We start from the raw sequence: 6,099 nt of genomic DNA on the forward strand, positions 1-6,099 counted from the left end.
AGAGACAACTAACACAACACCTATACCCCACTATTAGACTATTTTACAGGAACTTCTTTTCCACAGCCCATAAAACGGAGGAAAGGGTCCTGAAAGATATTGTCAGTAGAAACGTTATCGCTTCAGACAAAAATCAGAGGATACAACTGACGATTTACTACAAACCCAGAAAAACGGCCAGCCTACTCATGAGAAACTCTCCAGACACAAAACTGAACGCTTTAAAAGAGACCAACGTCGTCTATGCCTTCAAATGCCCTCTTGGGGACTGTAAGCCTCAAAAAACCCAGTATATAGGCAAGACAACAACATCTCTTTCCAGGCGTTTAACGATGCATAAGCAACAGGGCTCCATTAAGGAACATATAATCTCTCCCCACAAACAAACCATCACCAGAGAAATCTTAGCAAACAACACAGAAATCATCGATAGATACAGCGATAGCAGGCGGCTTGACGTCTGCGATGCACTACACATCAAGAAGTCAACACCAGCAATCAACAGCAAATTAATGCATAACTATATTCTACCCACTTCAAGACTCTGCTCCAATATAGAAGCATCAAGAAATATGGACCAATAGGCTTTCTACAATTACTTCCATTCAATACCCATTGTTTCGTGTTCTGTCTTGTGTTTGAATTTAATACCCATTCAAAACCCATTGTCGAAAGTTTGTTTTCACCTTATCCACCTCACCCAAATGTAGATATAAAATCGAAGATGTGTAAGCTCTATTCAGTTTCAGTTGTGTGTTTGTAAAATAAAGTCTTTGAAAATGTCACTTTTGGGGTGTGAGTTTTCAGTTGCATATTGTCCTGGGGACCATTCAGGCTTGTTCGCATTTGTGTTCCTCACGTGTGCCCCAAAGAATGAGGTGATTTGGTAAAATGCTATGCCCAAGATTACTATCCGAGTGCCGGCGGTGGGGTGGTTCAAATAGCCTCGGCTATCACCTCATTATGCCCGGTCGTGATGGTCAAGTGGATTAAGGCGTCTTGTACATACCAGTTGCGTTGCTCCTGGGAGTATGGGTTCGAGTCACTTCTGGGGTGTGAGTTTTCAGTTATATATATTGTGACGGTAACGCGTTGGTGTTCGGCTGTTTAAGGCTAGGGGTATGGCCTCGTCACATAGTTATAAAAAAAAATAGAAAAACTGGAACTTCGTCTGTGGTTAGGTAAGGAGAAGACACACAAAACACAAGTAAATTTTAACAATGAAATTTTAATTACGTTAAATAAATCAAAACATGGAAAAATGGACAAACAAATTCGTATAATAAAATCAATCAATCAAAATAATAAGAATAATTAAATGACACAATGAAAAGTTACGTTAAGACAAAATAACAAGAAGTGCAATACAAAAATAAAGGAAGGTGCTGGAATATTGGCTTTAAGCTACCACCTCTCTCAGTATACGCTAACGTCTAGCCGGGAGGAGTGGTAACTGCGGAAGCACAGAATATTCTGAGGTCTGAGGTCGTGGCGACCCCAGACATCAAGTAGTATGGGGGGGCGAGTGCAGTTGCAGCCAGACCGGCGACCAATCAGCGGAGCCGGTAGCGATCAACAGGTAGTTTGGCGGTTTGAGTCTGAACAGGTGTCTCTGGCTGCATACGTTTTGCTCGCTGGCAAACCTTGCTGGTGTTGTTGTCGTTGTTGGACATTTCTTCCCTAGTAGTTTTATATAATTTCAACGACGTAATTGTGGAGGGAAGAGCAGGCTCAATCTCTTGAAGGAGATTATCGTCACAACTCTCCCCCGAAGCCTGCGGTTCTGGAAGAAGTACGTCGTTATGTGGTGGAGTAATGGGTGGAGTTGCTTCTACTTCATAAACTCTGGAGAGATCATGGGCTAAGATGTTGTCAGACTCTTGGTATAGCATGTCTCCAGGTTGAATTTCTGCAGGTAGCAAGCCCATAGTAGAAGACGTTGAGATGAGAAGTGGGCGTGCTGCAGGAGGTGTAGGGTGGTGTGGTCCGTATTGATGGTGGACCGAGCACTTTTCAGGTGTGGAGTGAAGTGCTGAAGCTTCAGGATGAGGAAGAGTAGCTCCTTGCCAATTGTTCCGTCGTTCCTTGTAGCAGTAGTTGCTGACAGGTGTATTCTTCTCGCCTCGTTGCTGCATCACGACACCACCAACGTCGGTACCATTGGCGTCGACATGGAGGATGAAGGGCTTATCTGACGAGGTGAGAGTGGAATTAGAAGAGGTCAAAGGAGCACGATTATTATCCTGAAAGCATTTGGGAAGATCATTAAGGATTTTGGAATTAGAAAGCGCTGACTCCTTGTCAGTGCTTTCGGGAGGAGAAGCTGGGATGGTCTCACTGTGGATGTAGGGTTCTGTGAAGGTAAAACAATTAATTAGGACAGTGGGAGGAGTACCATTATATTGCTTCAGGAGGTTGACGTGGCACAGCTGGGTCTTCCGCCGCCTATCTGGAGTCTCTATTACGTAGTTGTTATTATTCCTGCACTCTTTGACGCAGTAGGGTCCTGAAAACCTGTTTTGTAAAGGTGAACCTGGGATAGGGAAATAGGCAAGGACGAAGTCTCCCGGCTTGAATTTTCTTACTTTGCTGGTCTGGTCGTAATGAGTCTTCATTCTCACTTGGGCTTTCAATAGATTATTATGGGCAAAACGGTGGACTCTCTCTAGAATGTGTTGAAGGTTTTGAAGAAACTGGGGCACATTCTGATGCTCACTGAAGGTGGCATCTCTGAGAGAGTCTTTGAAAGCCTTAAGGGGAGTACGGCACTTACGGCCGTAGAGCATCTCATAAGGAGATACTCCTAGGGACTCATTGGGGAGACTTCTGAAAATACACATTATAAGGTCAATCTGCTTATCCCAATCCTTCGAGGTTTCACTACAAAACTTTTTCAAGAGTGCTTTGATGGTCTGATGACTACGTTCAAGAGAACCCTGTGAAGCAGGATGATAGGGGCTGGACAATACCTGTTTGATGTTGAACTCCTCCAGTGTCCTTTTGAAGAGATCACTGGTGAAGTTGGTACCACAGTCACTTTGAATCTCCCTGGGAAATCCGTATTGAGTGAAGATCTTCAATAGATGTTTGATAACCGTAGCAGCCGTGATGTTCTTCACTGGAACTGCTATGGGAAATCTGGTGGTAGGACACAGGATGGTTAGGATGTAGGCGTTACCTGAACTGGTCCGAGGTAAAGGACCAACACAGTCTATTATGAGTCTATGGAAAGGTTCCGCAGGCACCTGTATGGGAATCAGTGGCGCTCTGGGAATGGAGATGTTCGGTTTGCCTGCCATCTGACATGTATGACACTGTTTTACGTACTGTTTGACGTTATTTACCATACCTGGCCAGTAGTAGTCTTGACGAATCCCATGGTAAGTCTTGTTGAAGCCGTAGTGGGAGAATGCTCCGTGGGCCAGGTGTAGAATAGTGGGCCGCAGGCTGGTGGGAATCACAAGTTGTTCGATGTTGGCCCAATCGTCCTCCTCCTTCAGTTTACTGGGTCTATATCTGCGGTAGAGTAAGTCGTTCTCTAGGAAGAACCCAGGAATACTGTCGGGTTGAGTCTCAGCCTGGAAAAACAATGGTGTTAAAGTAAGATCTTCCCTCTGCAACTTACGGAACTCCAACTTGGTCAGATGCGGGGGTAGTTTCTGAGGGTCTTGAGGGACAGCGGTAGCAGTGGAGTCAGCTGGCTGTGGACGTGCGGCTTGTGCACGGGTGGTCACGAGAACCGGAGGAGAAACTTCATCACTCTCTTGAACCTCTGCTGGAACATACTCTAGAATAGGATTTATTGGCACAGAGTTACACACCTGGGGTTTGTCCATGACGATGCAACCTGTCCTCTTAAAAAGAACGTCAACATTTGCCGTTTGACTCTACGGCTGTTTTTGGACGTTATTTTGTGTAAAACTACGTCTATTTTCGCTTCCATGGACTATCTCTTGTTATACAATGAAATACCACACTCTTATTATTCTATAACTCACTGACTATGCTCTGATATTTGTTCTTCAAGTAAAAATATATATATTTTTGCCTTAATTAGGCCATAATCCAGAAAATTCCAGCCTATCGATCTTTATATTTAGGAAAACATCTAATAAATTTGGAAATGAATTTTTCGTTCGCCGACAGTTGCCTGTTACTATTTAACCCTCTATGCTTTAATGTCGCTGGTCATTGTGACTTTCCCAGGATTTATATATGTTTTGTAGTAGCATTTAGTAAGACTACAGTAATTTAACTAATGGGAAACCTCTATAGTTGTCGTAAATTAATAATAATCATTTATCAAATAATAAATTAGCAAACATATGCAACATTTTATGTTACGACTTTTCGGGTAGGCCGTTCTGTTTGTTTACAACCCCAATGGTTCAAAATACACAATACTTTTAATATATAAGTGACTAAGTATGCTCTAATATATGGTCCTCAATGAAAATTATCGTTTATTTTTGTTAATTTGTCCATAATGAATAAGATTCCTTACTGTTGATCTTTATATTAAGAAAAACATCTAAACAAATTGGTATTGTGTTTTCGTTCAGATAAAGTTTCCAGATACTATTTCCTAGTTATCAATTAATGTAGGTGGTTATTTTAATTCGCGGCTACCAGGGGCTTTCTCCCATTATACAATATAAATGTACTCACTAACTATTCTCTGGTATCTGTTCTTCAAGTAAAATTACCTATTTTTTTGTTTAATTAGTCCATAATTCACAAAATTCCTTCAGGTCGATCTTTATATTTAGAAAAACATCTAATCAATTTGGAATTTAATTTTTCGTTCACCTACAGTTACCTGCTATTATTTCATTGTTATATTTTATGTCGCTGGTCATTACAATTTTCCAAGAATTTAAACAGCTAAACAGCAAGTAGCATCTTGTTAGAGTACAGGAATTTACCTATGGAGAACCTCGATAGCTGCCGAATATTATTAATGATTATATATGTAATTTAAAATAATGAATTATATACCATTTCTTATGTTACGTCTTTGGCGGGTAGGCCGTTCTGCGGGTTTACAACCGAATTGTTTAAAAATCACACTATTTTAAATGTATGAGTCACTAGTATGCTCTGATATATGTTCTGCAATGAAAATAAAGATTGTTTTGTTGTTAATTACTCCATAAATGTGTAATGTGTTAATTCAGTCTAAAATCTTTTTGCAACGTTTATATGCGATATACGTAGCTGGAAACTACCTAATATTTAAAAATAATAGTTACAACATTCTATTAATATATAATGTTGAAATAAATATCACACAAAGTCTGTATATCTGTTTTTAGATGTCTTATAAATTTTTTTTTAAAATAGTATTAATGATGTTTGTGAATCTTGAGTAAAAATTATGTTAATTATTATTAATCTAATTGTTATTATTTTAAGTAAAAGAATTGCAAGTATTCGCATAACCACGGGATCTCTGTTTGTGTATGAATGCACGGATTTGTTTTTGTTATGAGAGGGACGCCTTAGAAAGCATGGTGTAGGCCACCTGTGGCTCGCATCCGATCCCACGATTGTCGTCGCCCCTAAATCAACACAACAGGTATTTAGTATTTACGATTATAATAAGTAATATTTCTTTTATAATAATATTGCAGCAGGTGGTGTAGTGGTAGGACACTCGCCTGGCGTTCCGCGAGCGCTATGTCATGGGTTCGTATCCTGGCCGGGGAGGATTTACTGGGCGCAAATCCTAAACTGTAGCCTCTGTTTAACGCAACAGTAAAATGTGTACTTGGATGAAAAAACGATTCTTCGCGGCGGGGATCGTATTCCAGGGACCTGCCCGAAACGCTACTCGTACTAGTGGCTGTACAAGAATGTAACAACTCTTGTATATATCTCAGGTTAGGGGCTAGGCATTTACACTCTTAGGTCAGCAAACTAGCTAGAAGGTTAGACTATTAGACTCCACTGGTCAATCGGGGCCCTGCATGACTCAGCTTATCCTAACCTAGCCCAGCTTAAACCATCTTAGCATAGTTCATTCTAGCTGTGCATAGTGCTTGCACAGCCTTGCTTATCCTAGTTTACCTCTTCCTAGCCTACCGTAGCCAAGCCTAT

The 6,099-nt window shown here is 40.9% G+C and overlaps 1 long non-coding RNA gene across 1 annotated transcript in view; it reads left to right on the plus strand.

The window, feature by feature from the left end:
• Positions 1 to 5,479: 5,479 nt before the first annotated feature.
• Positions 5,480 to 6,099, plus strand: part of LOC138350526 (uncharacterized) — a 7,913-nt gene continuing 7,293 nt past the window's right edge. Inside the window, exon 1 of the long non-coding RNA XR_011222156.1 lies at positions 5,480 to 5,578. This is a non-coding gene — a long non-coding RNA (uncharacterized lncRNA). The remainder of the gene's footprint in view (positions 5,579 to 6,099) is intronic.

The sequence above is a fragment of the Procambarus clarkii genome, chromosome 46 (assembly GCF_040958095.1).
Source record: "Procambarus clarkii isolate CNS0578487 chromosome 46, FALCON_Pclarkii_2.0, whole genome shotgun sequence".
NCBI classification, from domain to species: Eukaryota; Metazoa; Arthropoda; class Malacostraca; order Decapoda; family Cambaridae; genus Procambarus; species Procambarus clarkii.